This window comes from Lutjanus erythropterus, chromosome 9 (assembly GCF_056507025.1).
Source record: "Lutjanus erythropterus isolate fLutEry1 chromosome 9, fLutEry1.hap2, whole genome shotgun sequence".
In the NCBI taxonomy this organism is placed as follows: Eukaryota; Metazoa; Chordata; class Actinopteri; order Lutjaniformes; family Lutjanidae; genus Lutjanus; species Lutjanus erythropterus.
Genome location: NC_139325.1, coordinates 32,252,137 through 32,273,557, shown reverse-complemented (window position 1 = coordinate 32,273,557; position 21,421 = coordinate 32,252,137). Strand labels below are relative to the sequence as shown.

At 40.3% G+C, this 21,421-nt stretch overlaps 1 protein-coding gene across 1 annotated transcript in view; it reads left to right on the top strand.

Annotated features, from left to right (window-relative positions):
- Positions 1-21,421, top strand: part of erfl1 (Ets2 repressor factor like 1) — a 92,270-nt gene that overhangs the window by 27,441 nt on the left and 43,408 nt on the right. The window lies entirely within an intron of this gene.

Genomic DNA, 21,421 nt, shown 5'->3' with positions numbered 1-21,421 from the left:
TGTATACCTCTCGCACCACAATTACTACAGCCACTAGAATTCACAGCCAACCAAAAAACAAACGTAAAAAAGCTGCTTGCACAGAAGACCTATGCAGCCTTTGTTTTTTGGTGAGGACGGACTGAAACCACCCAGCATGCACCACTGAATTCATAGCCTGGCACCTCCATGATATCCTGACTTCAAACTTACAATGTGGGAAATTAGCAGGGCTCATCTTTTCAGTATAGGGGGGTTAAGGACATACCCATATTTAGGCTACCTAAAATGTTATATCAGTTTGTATAAGATGTAGTTTTGATTTTTCAAATTATAAATTACTTGTAATTTAATTAAATAATGTGAGTATTATGGTGTGTATTTAAATACACTTAATGAGCAAGTATTTTTAATTTGTAACAACACTTTTTGATGTATTTGTTTTTATCTCTGCACACTGAGATGTAATTTTATGTGGTTCAGATATTTTACAACATGCACAAAATTAGATCAACCTACATTTGGGTTGGGTTGTCAAAGGTCAAGCAGAGGTTACGATGAGGCATAAGGTTTTTGTTTTTCTTACACACTATCATTCTTTGAATAACTATGGATTTCCCATGAGATCAGGATCATACAGAAGCTTAATGTGAAAGCAGCCAACCAGCACCTCCAGTCTGCATGTCAGAGCTCTGCTACCTGTCAGATTATTCCTCTGAGAGTGGACACAGGTTGTAAAGTTTGAGTTTAAGGTGAAAGTTCAGTGGCAGAGAGGAGAAAACGATAGTAGACTGAGAGTGAGGGACAAAGTGGATGAATCTCCTTTGAATGAAAATGAAAAAAAAAAGCATAGATGCAACGAAGGTAGCTCCCCTCCCTCCCTCCCTCCTCCTCCTCCTCCCCCTCCTACTTCCAACAAACCCCTCCAATCCCCGCTCGGTGTGCTCTGTTGTTCCAGATGTGTATCAGAGGTCTCGGGGTCGACAGAGGGGTCCCTCCACTGCTGTAGCATTTCTGTGTCTATTGGGAGATGGTGGTCCCGATAGCTCAGCCGTCTGACACGTACACAACAGTACATAAATCAAACGCACACATACGCGCACTCACTCCATTTATCTCCCACTCAAGCAGCGCGGTGATAGCAGCCAACTCTGCATAGAGTCAGAGGGAGAGGGAGAGGTTGTGGTCTGTCTTGTTAAGTGGGAAAGTAATGGGTAGCTGTGAAAGGTTTACTTCTGTTGCTGCCATCCCTATTGTTCAGGCCCTTCCAGTGTTTGTGCCTCTTTTGTTTGATGTGCTTGAACAGTATATAGCACACTCGACCGCATCCATAATTGCTGTTCCACATAACTGCAGGACAACAGTGTGTTATTATGGAGCCTGTTACGGCGAAGAATGGAGCAAATTGAAAGCAGAGGTCATAGATTTTGTTGTGCAACATGTTAGGCATCTGAATGGAAATGGTTTTACATGATTCCATCAATGCTGAATGCATGTTTTTTTAAAAGCAGCTCACCATTATGGGGAAAATTATCGTCACATCTCCTTATTTAATTTCATTTTTTATCCCGTCTTTTCTCCTATCAAGATTCTGGCTGTTTTTCTGTGGCGCATCCATTCGCAGTACCAATCTGTAGCCCATCACAAGTCCCAGATTGAGAGGCCATTTGGCTGCTGTTGACAGGAGGGAGCAGCTATTGACAGGGCCCTGCCGGGGAGGCGTGTCTCAGGCCCCGCGTCCAAAGCATTTGTGGCGTTTAATACACTGTAGCAGTGGTCCTCGCAGCCCTCACCCTGCATGCTACTGCCATAGGGATCAATATGCACTGGGTTAGAGAGAAATGGACCATCTGATGCACACTCAGAGAGGGGGATGAGGGGAAAAAGAGTGCGAGAGACAGGAACAGCAGGGAGGGGTGGGTTAGCAAGGGATTTAAGGGGAAAAAGAGAGGAACAGGCTTGAAAAAGGGGACCAAAAGGGGGAGAAGAGAAGAGAGGAAATGATTAGAGGCACGGTTTAAAAGACATGGAGGCACTGAGCGCTGCCCGGCACAAAGATAGATAGCAAGGGAGAGAAAGTGGTCAGCGGTTGAAAGAGACATTCAGCTGGGAGAGAAAACAGATTGGAGTGAACGGGGATAGACACTGAAAAAGAGGAAGACTCCAGACACCAGGGAGGATACACACAGGAAAGGAAAAAAGACATAAGGGAAGAGAAGAGTGGGAGATAGGAAGGGAGAGGGGGGGTTAGACGAAAGGGAGAGAGGGGTGCCGGGGGGAGGATGAGGAGGAAGGGAGGGGAGGGGGGTAAAATTTCCATCAGGTTTTCAATTGGGGCGGATCAATAGTGTATTAGAGCTCACCTTGACCCCGTCTCTCCCCCTTCTCCCCGGCCCAGCACACAGGCCAAGCTACTCTCCCTCACAGCAGGGGACGGAGAGGGGGAGAGATTGCATTACAGCCTCCCTTTCTTGGACCAAAGTGGCAGAAAATGGCACAATAAAAGCAAGAGCGGACAGAAAGAAAGAGGAAAACTAAGTCGCGGCAGGCAGAAACACAGAACGTGGGAGACAAGGAGTAAGAAGGAGCCGGAGGAGACACAAGCTGGTGTTGTCGGGCTTGTTTGGACAGAGAGGAAACTAGTTGGATGCCGGGGTGCATGCATGGACAGACATGAGCTGTGTGTGTTTGTATCACTCAGGAGCACTGGTGTGAACTGAAAAGTGTCATCCACACCAAACACATGCATGTATACTTACATACAGAGTGCAGACACACACACTTGCATGTAGAATTTTTTTATATAGTTGTGCGCACACTCACAGGGACTGTATAACCTTGGTAGTTCATGCTCTGTATTGCAACACACAGTGTCCTATAGGTTGTATTTTTGCTGGGGTCATCGTGTCTGCATGTAGAAGTGCTCAGTCACACACAATCGCACACACTTATGCACAAGCCTGATCTAATGAGACATTTTGTTGGAGCTCATTTGCATTTTCGGCATATTTGTATCATATATTTGAAAGATATGGGCTGTATGGAGCGCCTGCTTTAACTTAACCTTGATCATAATCATCTTAATCCAAAAAAAAAAGAACTTAAAGCTGCATTAAGCGATTTCTGACCACTAGGAGGAAGACAATAATCCAAAACAAGCCCACAGAAACAAACCAACTGATACAGTCCACCAGCCAAACAAGCCAGGAATTATGTCTATATTTGATGATTCTGCCTCTCACATCTACACACAATACAGTGTGGGTGGTCCAGCATAAGATTTTCCTGCTCGAGTAGTAATTATCAGTTTAAGCCAATAGTTGAGAACTCGTCACACGTTTATGATATTAATTTCAATATTTAGATATATTTTTGGGGGTCACAAAGCACGCTGCCTGTTGCAGACACCAAAAGTAGTAATGACCCAGACTGTGTCAGAACAACCAGAAAGGAGACTGAGTTAACTTATTTCAACACAGTATAATCTCGTTGCTCAAAACACAGGATTAGATCGCTTCGAACTCTATAAAAACAAATATTCGAGGACTTAACAACACAATGGATAATGTGCACTTCAAATTAACTCACTACAAATTCACTTTATTCCCAGGTATCAAATTGGCCTCTGTCATTTTGTGAGGCTGTGTCCCTGTCTAACAGGATCACAAACTGAGCTACCTAGCTAACGGCAGCTACAGCACAGTCGCACCAGTGCTCTGTGTTGCAAAAATCCTCCATGTCCAACAGCAAGGTGCAGCTACCAACTATTAGGCAGGCCATGTTTCAGTTTCACTTATCAAGGAGTCACTGCTAAGTGTTGTTAGCAAACACATGCCTACTTACACATCTATCAGACTCAAAGAAGCATGAGCACCACAGTAGAATCGTGTTTCTGGCCAGTGAATTTTAGTTCAATCTTAACAGGCCTTTTTGCTACGTTTTGGTCTCCACCAGCTCCTTGATTTTTTGCAGTTTCAAGTTAGCCAGGTTGAAGGGTCCAAGACAATTAGTTGGAAATGGCTGCTTATGATTTTCTTCATGGCGTGATGAGGGCTGTGAGACACAACAGCCTGTTTTCATTCCCAGATCGCCAAATACCAGTATTTTGTCATGCTCGATGGCGTCTCATACAGATGCACGAGGTACCCTTTAGCATCTGTGTGAGACACACCAGGCATTCAACTTCAGTGTAAACCAGTCTGCGTCAGGTGGCACAAAGCACAAAAGTCTGCATATGTAGGAGGAGTTGGTGTGGATGGATGGATGGATGGGTCAAACAAACAGGAATTTAAGCCAGGAGGCCAGAGTTTTTGTCCAGCATGAAACAAAAAGTCAGCATCATTTAAAGTTTTAAATTTCATACCATGATGTGCATTACATGGCTAGTGTCATGTGACTCACTTCACATATGTCATGTGACCTACGTAACATAACAAACTTATTTGAACCAAAACCATCATCTTTTCTAAAACCTAACCAATTAGTTTTTTTTTGCCTAAACCTAAGAAATGAGACACAGAGGGTTGTGAAAAAACAGCGTTGGTTTTTGACAACCTGTGATGAGAACATGTTGGAGTCAAACTTGCAATTTATTTGTAAGTCAGAGAAACAAAACAATGAGCTAAAAGTGTCTAAAAGAGGCTTAGTGTTTCACAGTTTACTGTTGATTCACAGTGGGTTTGATACTGCAAATTCAGTTGATTCAGTGTAAATTTCAAAAATATCACGTAGCCATAAAAGCTAACAGCAGTTTTGTTGTTTTCTAACAAAACTACAAAATTTTAAGTATCTAATGTCAAAACCTCTCCTTTTTGTAGCGTTCTTATGGCCCTGTGTGAGATTAAGTTGCACACAAACACACAGACATACATGACGCTGATAGGACACCCTCCATCACTGGAGGACAGCAAGACATGAAGCAGTTTGAGGAGGACAGAGGCAGGGGGCAGAGGGAGAGCGCTGATGGGGGGAGAGGTTGAATAAAAAAAATTGATCTGGGAATTTAGCATTTAGACACAGTTTACAAAGCGATCTAGAGAGGGGAGGCACAGGAGCAGAGGGGACCGTGCGGGGGAGGACACTCAACTTTACAATAGGTCAGCTCTGCCTATTTGACTAAAACTGTGACCCTGCTGCACCGTGCATACAGCTACCCCAGAAAAAAAAAAAAACACCAAACAAGATTCTCAGATTCTCCTCTCAACGATCCATCTTTGGGCGAGCGTGTGATTTAGCTGTTTAGACAGGAGCTTGTTTGTAAAAGCGCAGACCTACTAGCAGCACCATCCTCATCTCTTCCCCACATTTCCTAATGCTGTTCCTATTGTCACCCATCCACACCCCAGTGCACATGCACACGCCAAGAAGACGCCAAGACAACAACACACAAACGCACGCACCCAATCTCAGACGCGCACACACAGCAACACACAAACTCTGTCCCACTCGCTGAGGGGGAGAAAAGGAAAGAAAAAAGGAGAGAAAAAAGAAATCGATCGCCGGGGATAGCGGTGCGCGTCGGAGAATAGTATCTTGTCAAAATAATATATTACCCTCATCCCCGCCTGATCGATGCGGTGGATTAGGGACGGAGGGCTCCCTCTCTCCCCTCCTCTCCCTGCCTCTCTTCCTCCTCGGTGCTTGGTGCAGTTTAATATTTACCTCCGTGAAAGAGCGGCCGCGACGGCTCTCAGCCCTAATTGATTCCGACACATGGGGCTCTGTGCTCAGGCTGCGGATGAGAGAGGGAGGGCCAGCTGGAATGCAGAGGGAGAGAAGAGAAGAGAAAGAAAGAAAGAAAAAGAAAAGAAAGAAAGGAGAGAGAGAGATACTGAGAAGGAACTGGATGAGAAGACAAGAGTGCAAACGGCAAAATAGTGGAAAGCGTGATGAATGCATGTGCTTATTGCAATGAGGGGAGAGACAAAAGACATCTAGGAGAAAGAAGCTGCAAGAAAGCTGAGGATTGAAAAGGCCAAGCTCGAAGGGAGAGTTTGGACTTTTTGAAATGGGGTTGTATGAGGTATTCATCCAAAGTCCAGTAGCTAATATTTCTACAATCTTCAATCTTGAACTCATTTTGACTAGAAATGGCAGACTAGAAATTGTCCTCTCAGTAATTTTCAAGATGGATTCTAGAAACAAAAGTAGTGTCTTTGAATGTTTTAAGGTTTCTAACAGAAAAGTTGTTTCCGCCATTGACCCGTACTTTTCTGTTACAGTCATGTTTCTGTCTCTCAAGGAAACTCATTCATGACACGTCAACCAACTCTGCATGGGGAAACGTGCAGAAAGAATATATTTATTCAAATCAGAGTGGAATGATTAGAATAAGTGGTGGTTTCCTTTTGAGCAGATTATTAAAGGTTTACACTACCCCTCTCAGTCCAGTTGAAAATTCCTTCCGATTCGGCTGGATTGGGTCAGTCTCTCCTGATGAGGTGTTTGCATGAGGTACGATTACTCTGATTGGGCTGGTATTCCGATTATTTGAATATGAAGGTCCATGTAATTGCAGCTAGGGTATCGCCTACAGAAGATGGTGGAGAATAATATTTTCACTGATTTCCCTTCCTGTCAGACAGCCTTTTCCGATGGGAAACCACTCCCAGACTCCATTGATAAAAACAGTCATCAGTCGCTGGTCCACCACTGGCTCTGTCTTTTAACTGGTTTGTGTCATTATGTGACTCCAGTGAATCTGAACTAACTGTTTAAAACACCATAATCACACATTAACATAAACAAATTAACCAACCATGGTTGCTGTAAACTCCTGTTTTCTGTGAGGTACAATTACTGATTTTGCCAATGGAGTCTGATTGGTTTGAGAAAATGATATTTGGTTTATATAACAGCAGTTTCCCATCAGATAAGGCTGATATCAAGATAAGGCAGTGAAAATATTCTAAATATAGTGTACACTTAAATAGAATAGCCTGTATTATTTTTTTTAAGTGGCTAAAACATATTTTGCTGCTAATCCCGTCCACAGCAGTTTATTGCTTAGCTTCCGTGTTCCGAAAGGAGAAATTACTGATTTCACTAATGGAGTCGGGTTGGTGTGGAAAGAGCGATATTTGGCTTATATAACAGCGGCTTCCCATCAGAAAAGACTGTCTAATGGCAAGTTTAGTGATGAAAATATTATAAAAACAGTGTAAATTGATATAGATTTCTTTAAGTGTGCCTTTTTTAGGTGGCCAAAATATGTTTTGCTGCTGACCCTCTCCACAGCAGTAAATTGCTTAACTTCTCATACCGGTACTCCTGCTGCTTTCCCAAACTGGGGGCACATTAACTGTAGCTCATACAGCTCCCCTTCAAAAAATCCGCACTATCCCTGTAAGTTTTCAGGTTAAAGAAGTGGATGGATAAAGTTTGCAGGGCTAATAGAGAGCCAGAGTGACAGATGAATGAAAAACCATGGAGGAAAACTATGGAGGTCAGAGGAAATATAGTTGGAAAGCTGTAAGATGAAGATGGGAAAAGCCTGGGGTGGAGAGGGATGGTGATGGCACAAATAGGAGGAGGAGAGGGATGAATGGAACGGATAGCGGAGAGGAAATGAATCAGGAAGAATGAGGGAAATGGAGAGGAGTAGGTGGAAATGGGACAGCAACGCGGAAACGGCTTTGGGAAGAGCAGGAAGAGAAACGGGAGGGATGAGGGCCGAGGAGAGCAAATGAGAGGGGATTAAGAGAGCGACATGAAGATGGATAGAAACGCGGGAGTGAAACATGACGGCTGGGATGTAGAGCACCAATAAAAACGCAAGAACGGGGAGGAAAGAAATAGGGGGATGATGGAAAAAAGAGCCCGGCGCGGAGGTGACAGAATGATATCAGGTGGGATAGACAGAAAACAGGAGTGATAGCGGAGCGAGAGGCGGGAGGGTAGAGAGGGACCATATTTTCCGTTGAAGGAACTGGCCTGTCATGCTGTTCCGCCAGCGCAGAGCAGCTCTATAAAATACAGGGAGCAGGCGGGTCGTGTCGGGTGACTTATGTGTATATCTAGGCTTTGTCAATATTTCTTTCTGTCTTCCTTCCTCTGTGCTCCCCCTATTGCTCCCTCACTCCCGTGCTCTCTTTTTCTGACTCCAATCGTGTCTCTACTCCCTCTCTACGTGTGTGTTTGTCCCACTTAAGTGCTCACCTCTTCTTCTTCTTCACAGCAGCTCATCTTTGTTCCTGCTTTCTCTGTCAAGTGGGTGCACATACACAGAAGGTATAAGTTTTGGAAGTCGCTCGTGCCTTTGAGCGTTGGCTTGCAAGCCAAACACGCCTGTGGCACAATGACTTGAGGACTTGGCAGGCTTATATCCCCCAATGAGTCTCCATTATGATACAATAGAGGCAGGACGATGAGCCTTGCAGTTAAATTGACATCATTGACAGAGCGCCAACACAAATATTCTTATTGATGTTTGTATCTCTAACGCCCCCCCCCCTCCCAAAAAAAAAAAACAACAACAAGCAGACAGCCACTGGTGTTTCATACCTACAAAGTCTCAGTTTTTCAGTTTCTCCTCTGCATGTGTGCATGTATGAATGAATGCATGTGTTTGTGTACATCTCTCCGTATGCGTACACTCCTTACTCCTCCAGTCAGAAGCACCGGGTGGTAGGCTGATTTATTCATGCAGTCCCAGGGAGGATTGCACCTCCTCTTCCTCATTTGGCATGGTTTAGTATCCTGAGCACAGGCCTGCGGAGACCCGGGTCCGTGGGGGGGCCAGACATCCTGCAGATACACTGCCCCAGTCTACAACTGGTGGACACTCACAAATTACCCTGCTCTACATTTCATGTTTATTCATTAGGAAAACACGTCAAAACTTCTCAAAACAGCTCTGTCTTGACAAACATGTGAGGTTGCTGCTGTCTTGCCTTTATTTTCTGACTAGATTTGAGCTGAGCTGACGCCTCGACCACATGTAACTTTGGTAGGACCTCGTCCTGAAATTTGCATTAAAGCTATAATATGGAACATGACCACATTAAAACATCTAAAAGTGCCAGATCTTTATTATATATTTTGTTACGTTGTGCACTTACATCATCTCAAATGATTCCGACAACAGTAAAACACAGAGAAATCCATAATTCATTCAAGGTAAAGGTGCATCTCCTGTTAGCCACCGGTGTTAATTTTGACAGGAAATATTGCTTTAGTCATATTCTTCTGACTAAAATGCCATGTAGTTCTGGTCATATTTTTGCAGTGTAGGGCGGTTACTAATCAAACGCTGCATTGCTGCATTGTGCAGTTTGTTTTTTGTCCTGGCGATGCACGAATGGGCTTTGAGTTCATCGGAGTCTGCTCTTTTTCAATGATGTCAAGCAGCGCAAGCTTTCCAGGTGATTTCTGTGTGTGTTATGTTGATGTCTGAGTGTTTTCTTAAACAATTTACTTCAACAAAGTTAAGCAATATTATTTTTTACAGGAGTAATAACTAAAAAGTAACTTATTACACTTAAGTAATTAAGTAACTTGCCCAGACTGTATTTTAGTCATCTAAATCATTTTAGTTTTAGTCTAGTTTTAATTGAATAAATATCATATTTTTTTGACAGACTAAAATGTAATTAAAATGTAATATTTTATATAAACAGGGGTTTAGTTTTCCTTGACATCAAATGGGAAAAATATCTGTGTTTCTGTTTTTTTTTCTTTCTCCCGAACATTGACTTTTCTGTACAGTTTATGAGTCATGCAGAAAGTGCATGACAGTTGACTTCCTGAGTAGATAAGAACTATTCAGCTGTATGTATCTAATGGCTGTGCTGGCAAAAGAGAGTAGTTCTGATTGGGTCTCTGCCCATTTCATCATCTCGTCAGTGAAAAAATGGAGTTGAAGAAATGAAATTAAGACTGCTAGCCACTTGTCGCTATAATTTAAAGGAAAACGTGGGATACACATGTGAAGAGTGAAGAAGGAAGTGAGCAAACATGACTAAACGTAACTAAAACTAAAAAAACACTGATACATTACCTCGTCTGTGAACATGATTTCTGCCACATCAGATAGATTTTTATTGACGGTAGGGTGCTGCAGGAATGAATCCTAAAATCGTAAATGAGTTAGCATAGTAGTGTTTGTGGTTCCCTCGTCTTGAAGTTTTGGTTTAGTTTTGGTTTGATGCCTGAATTAAAGTTTGTGTAGGTTAATGCATGTTGGGAAGATTTTCACCTTTTGTAAAATGCAGCTGTTAATACCCCACTCGCCTTGAAGCTTTTACCTGCCTTAAAGAAGCGGTTGCTAACAGGTCGTTAAATGAGACTACAGAGTTTTGTCTTGGACTTTGTTGTGGTGACGTGAAGTCATGCGATTGTGGTGTAGCACATTTATAGCCTGATGTTAGCTTTTTGATTCTGGTAATTTCATTTGCTCTTCAAAAATCATAAAAGTGGTGTTCATTTGTCAAGATTACCAAAACTTTTGGTTGCTTTAAAGTTTGCTTTTCAGCACTAATCCAGGATCTAATGGAAAAATCCCAAAGATACGTCCCCCCTGCAGCACTCTATGGTGGTAGTTTAAAAAGACGACTCCCATGATCCTAAGCTTCTTCACAACGTCATCAGCTCCATCTTTTGTTTTTGTTGTAATGTGACAGAGACCCAAACTCGCATATTGTGCATTTAAGAGGGAGAAAACAATGGTGGAAGGATTGTGATATGAATCTATTTTGAGCTGACATCATGTGTCCATGACAACTGAGTGTCACCACGGGAACTGAGAAAGGAAAAAAAAAAAGATACAGGACAGACAGAGAAGTTGCACTCGAATGAAACAGAACTTATTTATTTTTACAGAACAAGCTGAAAATTCCCAATCCATCTCCATGACTTCCTCCGTCTCCGTTCCATTGTTTTTTTTCCCCCTCCATCTCACCCTCCCTCTCTGTCTCTGTGTCTGTTCTTTATTTACACCTCTCCCCTTCTCTCTGCAGTGGCTCAGGGAGCGGTAACAGAAGTGTCACTTGTCATTATTGGTCTAATTCAGTAATCCGTCATCGTGCACTCACTGTATGCAGCACATTATACGCCGGCACAGCAGGTGTACTACGCACTGAGGTGGAGATTCGATTTGACACGCACACACAGGCGAGAGGGCCGACGGGGGCCGGGGCAGACGGGCGCTGAGTGCGTGTGTGTACATTTGTTTGTGTGTGTGTGTGTGTGTGTGTATAAGAGAGAGTGGGAGAGGGAAACACAGATAGAAAGACGGAGAGATTGAATTTTTGTGTGCGTGCAAGTCTGTGTGTATGTGTGTGTGTGTGTGTGTGTGAGCGTGCTGGTGTCTGTGTCTATGTGTGCACGTGGATATATGACTACAATAGAAATGCAACAGTCCAAGAGGTCTGTGTAATGGGAAGAGACAGATATAAGACAGAACAGACACTAGAAATCGTACTAAACATGGAAATTGTCACAGCAGAAAAGACAGCCATCATTTTAAGAAGTGAATGACATCCTACAATATAACATAGAGCCTTTACATCCATTCATTTAGAATCTGTGCTCGTTGAACTCTGAGTTTGCTGCATCTTGTTTGCGTCTGAAATATTTTTCTTGACTTCAAAGTTTGTGTTCATCTATGTGCTGAATGTGTTTCGTGACCCTATAAGGTCCATGTAACCAGTCAGCAACCAGCAGGGAATATAAAAACTGTCTGAAAGCAAGGTTATAATATGATGTACAGTACAAAACAAGGCAGTTTTAAATGGTGTTAAGTTGTATTGATTCTCAACATTTGTGGTTGATTTTGCCTGGACTGCAGGTTTTTAACACAGCATTATGTAGTTGTATTAAGTCGTTCGCGCTAAATGTTTTATTTGTTTATTTTAGAGAGTTTCAAAAGAACTGAATATTTTATAAAAACGATTAAAAGAATAAAGGTTATAATTAATGACATAATTATTAAATATAGTCACTTAAATCCGATCTAATAACCATTATTAATATATGGTAAATTGATTATTAATTAAACTTAAGTTAATAGTTCACTGTTAACAATGAAATGATAATTAATTATGGTTACTAATTATTACTAATGATATAACCTATCTTATGTTATCATTAGTTTTATATGGTTAATTCTTAATTGGTAACTGTGTATAACTATTATTTGGATGGTTCTTATAAAATAGCAACTGGTTACGTTAGGTTAGGTTACGTTACACGAGCTTGTGGAAGTAACAGACTTATTTTAACCCAAAGCGATCTTAAACCGAGAAGTTCTTGTGACTGAATTTTGAACGTCTACCTGGACATTGGATGCTCATTATTGCTTTACCGCTGAGCCCTGCACATGCAAAAGTGACTTGGCTGACTCTATAAATTTTATCTGGATGTTTTCTTTACAATTACTTTATAAAGCACATATAATCATTATTTTAATTCTTTTTAAACAGTAAAATTACTACTATGTCATGCTGATAGTTTATTTTGTTTTCACATTTCAGCTGAACAGCCCGTTTACTTGGGACACGTTTAATAATTCTGTTCCCAGTGTTTTGGCCTTTATTTGACAGCTATAATAGAGAGATGTCAGAACGAGGGGAGAGAGAGAGAAGTGATAACATGCAATGAAGTGGACATTGCGTTTATGTGGTCAGCAGCTTAACCCCCTTAAGCCACCCGGACGCCCCCACATTTTATTATTAGATCATATGGACTCATTGTGCTGCACTAATAATAATGGACTGAAGGGAGAGACACTAGGAAAGTAATAATAGACACCCTCAAGGGATGTAACACGAAGTTTCACTGGCCAGTTGTTGGCCAAGGCTTCTCTCTGTACCGTCAGTCATCAGTCGACAACAACAGTGTAAATCTATGTGCCATGCCAGTTTTCATCTAACTCATCTCACAGTGGTGGAATAAATTCACAATCCAAACATTAAGGGTTGAAACGGCATGAGGAGCCCATTAAATCTGAAGCTTGTGACTGAAAATGAAAATGATTATGTTGAGTTTAAAAAAATGTTGCTGTGTTTGGGTTATTGTAAGACTGCAGAAGGGTTGGATACTTAATAATAATCCTGTAAGGAAGGTACTTATTATATCTACTTCTGTTTATCTTTTATTTTAGATGTTTGCTTATATATAAACAAGATCAAAGATTGAATCAGAGAACAGTACGTAGCCACCATGATGTCACCCACTGGTTTGTGGACGACCATTTTTAAACCTTAAGTCTGGGATTTTGGCCATCGCCATCTTGTTCTTTTGGAGTGTGGATCTGAGGAAGAGCCTATACTGATAACCTCGGTAGTGACTTGACAATCACAATCATAACACTTTTTTTTTTCTATTTTACTCGAAATGGGACTGTAATTTACAAAGTGAACATGCTGCTGCATTGAAGAAGACTTGAAACTAGCAATTGAGACCTTAAATTCAGTTGGAAAACGTATACTGAGGTAATAAATCAAGTGAGAAGTAGGGTCATTTTCTCATAGACTCACACAGAATCTGACTTATTTTTGCAACCACTGATGGCCAATAGAAAGAATGACGGTTTAAGGCACCTCTGCATTGATTTCACTTTTCAGATCTGGAAGCTACGTCCACGTCTCTTCTCCTCCCTGCTTTATTATGCTGATATGGGACATTCATTCATTCATTGCAGACAAACCTGGTCCTCACACTCTGCGTGTTGCTTTGTAAAGTCCAGTGTTCAACCCCTTCAGCGCCTTTTTCCAATCTCACTCTCATCTCTTGGCAACAGGCTTATATCCAGGATCATAATGACTTCATTAGAATGATACCTGACTCAGAATTTTGTCGGTTAAATTGGATTTGGCTGTTCAGTACAAATATTCAACTATTCATTCCTTTTCATTCATTCAGATTTTTGAATGGGGTTCAACAGGACGTTTGAAGTGACAGCAGCGTTCACGTAATGTAATAAACAAGCCATGACCTCTGAGCTAATGTGTGCTAGCTAATGATGAATCGGAAATGTGCAAAAACATTTTTGGCGACGCTACCTATCAAAACAAAAGCCTGCTTTAATTTGCTGCGAGCTGCAAATTCAACAACTCTGAGCAGAAGGCAGAAGATAATGTTATCTCAGAGCCTGCTTGACTTGAAGAATCACAGTCGAGTGAGAGGTCTCCAACTCATTATTTGAATCTTTGATTTTCAGGGACTGTTATTTCAAACATTTTTTAGGTTAGTTGTTCATACTTATTTTGTGGTTTATATTGAGACTTAATTACCTACCATGATGTCACCATTACTTGTTCTAGTTTAAGGATGATACTTTGTCAGTGTCAGTTACGTTTCATGTGGCTGCTGTGTGACACTAATTAATCATAGTGTGTTTCTGGAAATTCGGACAAACGCTTGCAGTTTGTCCTCCATTACTGATGGCACCTTTGAGCACTCACTTTGAGGCTGTGCTGCACTCTCAAAGGTCAACACTTTACAGGATTAGGGTTCAACAAAGCTGAAATCTTCCCACATCATACAATATTGATGGGATACATTGTAGTAGGGTGATCCCCGGTCGAAAACGAAAAGCTCCATTGAAAACAATTGCAAAGCAAAAACATTTTCGTGCCATAATGTCAGTCTCACCTCCCCCGGGGTCCCAGGTGGTGCCAGCTGCAGTGCACTCTGGGTAGGATATTTTTTTTCGTCTGAACCGGTGTGAAAGGGATGGGGTTTAAGGTTGGTGATGGTGGGGCTTCCCCTTCTCTCTTTATCAATGGCAATTTGTATGTGAGCGCTCACCTCTATGGTCCCGGTGGGCACGGAGGATTTCATCAAGTTCTTAACCCCACAAGGCTACAAATCCGGTTACCACTGTAAGTGTTTTAAACTATTTAAACTATCAAAATGCTCCACGCTGAGTCCCAGGCTGTGTACGAGTCACGCCCAGACCACACCGAGCCATATGAGTCTAACTGCATTTACTTTACTTTTTTCTCTTATTTTATTTTTGCTTCATATAACACCTGCCATTTCCACCAGCTTATCAAACTGCAGCTCTGAGCCGACTCCGAGGGGAATCACGAGTATTGGTTTGTGATAGTCTCAAGTTTTTACTCTTGCTTTTATTGATTCATTTCCATCATTCTTTTTTTTCATTAACAAGTTAGCAAAATAAAAGACTTGTATATGATTAAACTGTCCTCCAACGTCTTATATTTGGATTTTTACAGTAGGATCAGAATCCCATGAAGATGAAGTTGTTGCATTATAGTCTGGAATAATTATTATGGGATTATTGTAATAATAATAATATATAATAATAATCAATACAAACCAGTAGTAAAGGATGTATTCAGATTCTTTACTGAATTAAAAGTAGTAATAAAAATACTCCACTACAAGCAAAACTTCTGCAATAAAAAACATAAATAGAAATATGCCTTTGTAGTCAAGAAAATTAACTTAAAGAATCAAAAGTTAAAATACTAATTGTGCAGTAAAATGGCCTCTATTGATGTTTTTAACTAGTATAACTGCTGCTTTAATGTGTGTTGCTGTACAGCTCATAAAGGAATATTTAATCCTCCAGTTTATTAGAAAAATCCAATTCAAAACCACCAACTCTGGCGATACATGGTTTACACTGGACAGGAGGAGTATGAAAAACTGGAACCTGAAAAGTAACTAGTAACTGAAGCTGTTGGAGAAATGTAGAAAGTACATTATTTGCCTCTGAGTAGTGGTGGAAGAGAAATACAAAGTTGAATAAAATGGAAATACTAAAGTAAAGTACCAGTACCTTGAATTTTAGGTAAAATATTTGAGTAAATGTACTTAGTTACATCCCACTACTGACACAAACACACAAAGGCCTCTAATTTTATCATATTTGTTAAACATAATAGCAATTAGCATAATGAACCATTATAGGTTTTAATGAAACTTAAAACGACCATTGTTTTTATGCCCTTGAGGAAGTGTTTCACAGTTCAAATGAGAGTGAGGCCCAATTATTGCAAGAAGAAAGATTCGGATAAATGATTTAATGAGAGGAGCCTTCAGGCTCAGACAACCCAAACACCAGTGACAACTTTACTCTAAAAATACATCGCTGCACATTTCAAAGGTAGAGTCAAAAATATTAAATCATCACAACGTCCTTTCAGTTTTTCATGAGCCCTCTTCTGCCAAAATTGTATTTTTCTGAAACATCGCGATAGCCGGGCTCATCCTCATTAAACCAGTTATGTCTGTTCTTATTAGAAAAACAGAGAAGAGAGACGAATGAGAATTTTTTTTTTATCCTGTATCAAATTTAGTCTGAGCTATTTTCAGACCTAAAAAATGTAATAGCCTTAAATTGATAGATTATTAAGTTTTAATAAATCTGAAATTCAGATGACAATAGATCTTTTTTCACAGCAGCCATTTTGACATGAAATAAAGGTGTTACCAATCGTAGGGTAGACCGGGACAGATGTCTTATTCCTCCAATCAGAAACATGATGACACTAATACTGCACATGCTCAGTTTTTTTTACAACATAAAGAAGTCATATTGGGGCACATAAAAGGATAGTTCATTCAAATAGAAATGTCCAAGTTTAATAAAAGTATGTTGCTTTGCAAATTGTTCCAATGCAAAAAGTGTTGCAACCGTCCCCATTCTCCCCTAGTATTTAAGTTTCTACTCGCGTCTGGTAAAACAGTCAGGGTGCTTCTCTTGTGCATGTTGGCTCGCTGGAAAGACTCTGCTGCACTAAATGGAGAAAGGTTTCCTTTAAAGTGTTACTGAATTATTAACTGGAAGCAAAACACGCATAGAAGTTAGTCAAACTTTTAAATGCTCCTCATTTTAACGTTTATTGTGCACAAAACTGAGCAAAGTGCGACATCCTTCATCTGTGCAGTGTCATTATTCCTGTTAGAGCTTGACCGATATATTGGCCAACTGATATTATCGGCCCAATACTGACCTATTACAGCTATATCAGTCTATATCAGTATTAGCATATATGTGGTCCAATATGAGATAATACAAATGATTTTTCTTTTACAGGACATAATGCAGATTGTCTTTATTTTTGGCTTTTATAGGTAGCATTTGTGTGTATTTCATCCTTTTCAAGTTAGTATACACACATACATGTATGTCTGGGTTTTTTTTCTTTATAGTTACTTGTAATTATTAAAAATAATGGTGATGGTTGACCGTTCAGTACCCTGTAAAATATCCTGCCTCCATTACATAGCTTTGTCTCAAGTGCTTGATAAACACATTTGAGGGATCATTTAAAAATCATGTATATTTATATATTCTGTGTATTATATTCTGTTTAAAGAATATAGGCCGATAAAGCGGTATTTTTTTATTTGCTACCCAATACCAGCATTGGGTCCAAAAACTCAGTATCAGTCTGACTTTACTGGCTGTGGCCCACTTTCCTTCACACAAGGACAAACAAATCACAACTTTAGAAAATCAGTGACCTAATTTTGTTGACTCATTACATACAGACATAACTTAATTAAGGACAACAATGAATTATAATATCTAGATGTTGTGCTTATAGAAACATTAGCTCACTAATTGAAACTCTCGCCCGCTGAAAGAGACTTAAAATTGATTTTATCTATCGGCGGCTGCAGCCAGATGATGATCACCGCGTGGAGGTTTAAATTCCATTATATGATCAGAGGCTGTCGATTCCGATCAATAACCCTGCTCCTCTCTCATCTCCTCGCCCGGATCCTGACCAAAGACGTCTATAATGATTATGATTTTCCATGTTGATAGTCTGAACATATATTTATCCTTTATCCAGGCGTTACAGCTGCTTACAGTTGTTTTCGTACTAGAAACCAGCCTGTAATTATGTCGTTAATAACAAACATTATTGTAAAAAGCGCGGAGAAGAGAGGAAAGAGTTGAGGGGAAGGAGAGAAGTAACAAAGTTGAAAAAAGAGAGAGGAGGAGGAGGAGGAGGAGGAGGAGGAGGAAGAGGCAGGAGGGAAGTGAGGAAGGAGCGAAGGAAGGAAAGTGTTTGAATTATTATCCTGTATATGCCTGAGTGGACATGAGACAGAGAGCAGAAGGGGGGAGATATGGCGGAGTTGTGGAAGAAAAGATGAGAGGTGAGCCCGAAGGAGGAGCAGGAGGAGAGGAGATGGAGAGGAGGGAGGAGGGCTGATGATGAATGGATGGAGAACAGGGATGAGAGACGGAGCAGCATGAAAGAGTATATGCGGTGCGCGGTCCCGCTCCGAGGATGATGAAACGTTAATTAAAGTAAACGAGCTACCTGAGCTCCCCGGCTAACCCCCTGTCACACTCTGTCAGGAGACAGAAAGAGAGGGGGAGAGGAGGAGGAGGAGGAGGAGGAGGAGGAGGAGGAGGGTGGTGGAAATTTGACTGAACAGGAGAGAAGTTGGATAATCCAGCTGTGGCTTTAGTTCAAGGTTGATTGGTGTCACAGTTTCAGTCTGCAGAGCTACATGCAGCAATTATCTGCAGGTCAAATTCTGATACACAGAAAATTTTGAAGAGTTAATTTGACTCAATTTGAGTAAAATTTTACTCCCAAAAAGATAGTATTTGGTCCCAGTCCAAAAAGAGTAAAATTTACTCTCGTCAAAGAGTTAAATTTTCAGAGTTATTTCTGCTCTATCGAGAGTTCATATTTTACTCCACAAGATTAAAATTTACTCAATTTAGCATAAAGTGAGAACAACTCCAACACCATTTCACTCAATACAGAGTTGTATTTTACTCTGTTCAGAGTAGTAACTGCCTCATAAGAGTTCTATTTCTACTATTAATAAAGTTGTATTTTACTCTGTACAGAGTAGTAACTGCCTCAAAACAGAGGCCTAATTCTACTATGAATAGAGTTCTATTTCACTCAATAAAGAGTTGTATTTTACTCAATATTGATTATAATAACAACTCTGGATTAAAATGTTTGAAATAAAAAAGACAAGAAATAAAATTCAACAATGTAATTGTATTTTTCTTAAATGCATAACATATGCACTGAGCACTCATAATATACATGTTTGGCCTTTGTAATATGACAGCATTGTATAATACATGCAACAAAAATCTCCATGAATAAGGCTCCACAGGCAGGGTAATCAATATGAGGGGAAAAAAGTCTTTCAGGGTGACACATCCCTATAATTTCATAATAAAACAAACAGAATATTGCAAACAGGTATGCACACTATCACCACACCATCAGTAGCTGCAGATAAGGCTGTAAATTTCTGCAATAGCCATCAGCCCAGCCAAAACATTCACACCCAATTGGTGGGCCATCACAATTTGGACACAATGTGCTCTTTGAAATTGGGTGGATTAGATGTATCAGATAAAAGAGGAGAAAATAAAAATAAATTAGAATTTGAGTTATGGGCAAAGACATTCTGAAATCCACTGTTCATCCCCAGTGCAATAGTTAGCTTAGCGATTCTTTTATCACAGGAAACAGTATGGAACAATAAATGAACTTGAATCATCATTATTGTATGACATCTGCATATCGAATGCTTTGTAACACAAAAGCTCTTTGACATCAACAACATGAGGTCCATCTGCAGTACACACAACTTTAAATGCATAAAAATGCTCATCCATACACACTGTTTGTAGTGCAAATGTAAACAACAGTAACCTCTCATCTTTAAGAACAACATGGTGGATTTTGTGAAAAACTGGCATCTCATTAAGCACTTTCAGACAAACAACTAAACCTGGACGATACATATTTCCATGGTGTTTGGCCCATCTAACATCTAACACCTTAGTGTCAATTGCTACCTGAAGAGCCTCTGCTATCTCACAGCCCCTGTCCATCACATTTAAAGCTACCATTTTACTTGGACCAAGCACCAGTCTGTCGGGCTCAAATATCTGCCAACTATATGCTACTTGACTTTGGTGTTTCTTTGCCAATGTTTTAGTTATATTTTTGAAGCTTTTTAGTTGCTTTTTAAAGAAATTGTGCTTCGCTTCATAGCGCATGCACCAGGTATGCAAAAGTGGTCCAATTTTACGAATACATGTAGGATAATGCACCATAAAATGATGCTTTGGCAGTAGCTTCTTTTTGGGAAACAAATGCTTGAATAACCCATGGTGCTCTGAAATCAAATGTTTCAAATAAATGGTAATGCCAGTTGATAACATAGGAGAAAATACAATATCTGCTATTTGAAGCAACAACAGAAGCAAATACCAGTGTTGATCATCTCGACAAACCAAGTCTCCAAATATAAGTGGTAGATTGCGAAGTAAACACCAAGATTGGATCGCATTTAAACCTAAGTCATTTGAGTCCTCTACTAACTTCAATGCAGGTGGCTTGTTGTTTTGTTCCATGTAGCCATAGTTAAAGTTCTTAATTCTTCTGTCTATTTCCTTTGATGTTGTGTAGTTTTTGATCAAGTGTAGTATTAGCAGCTTCATTTCGTATTGTGCCACGCCCTCCAAGATATCGTGCATAATATCTACAGAGAAGTTTTCACATGTATTGAAGTACTGCAAGGAATTTAGAACACAAGAACGTTTAACACCCATCACATACGGAAGACTAGCAGTTTTCTCCATTATCTGGCAGTGTTCTGCGTGAAGTGCTTGAGTTCGCATCACTATCTTGGGTGAATCTTCTGTGAATTCTGTCTGAAAGTCCTCTTTCTCAGCAAGACAAAAGCGGCAACAATATCTGGCACTGAATGATTCTACGAAACCAAACAAACCATGAAGGCCAAGGTTATCACCAGTAACTTGGACAATAGTTCCATACACATTTTCCTCATACAGTCGGACCGGAATTCCTTTAGTCTCCAGCTCTTTAATGTCTTTCACAATTGGAGCAAGTATTTTAGAAAAGCCATATGTTTTAATGTCTTGTGCATGGAATAAAGCGACCAAATGAATATTAAGCAGCATTGAGTTGTGCTTTGGAGAAATATTACGTAAGGTGAAATAGATTGCTCCTAATTTATGTATTCCCTTTTTACTGCCCAATGGATTTGCGCATTCAAAATCATCATAGAAAAGTTGCAACTGAATTGCATGCTTCTGTTTTGAAAATAAAGGATGACTCTTGAAAAGATCTCCATCACAAAAGTCATTAAGAAGATCTTCTCTTGAACTGGAATGACTCTGCATCATCTCTTTTATCTTCGGGTGTTTGTAAATTAAGTCTAATGTTTTCAAAATTGGGATATAAACAAATTTATCAGTAACAACAGCTGGATCATAAGTTCCAGTAGTCCGATTGCGCCGTGTATCAAATCTTGTACCAAGAACAAATTCAACGGGTTCCACCCTTCCCCACTTCTCTGTGAAATACTGCCTTCTTTTAGTTTCAGAATTTAAGACACCAAAGGGATTTTCAATTTTTTCAAAGCACTGATCAATTTTACACTCAACCTCAGTTTTGATAGGTTCATGTAAAGACAGACACTGCTTCACAGATTCTTTTGCTTG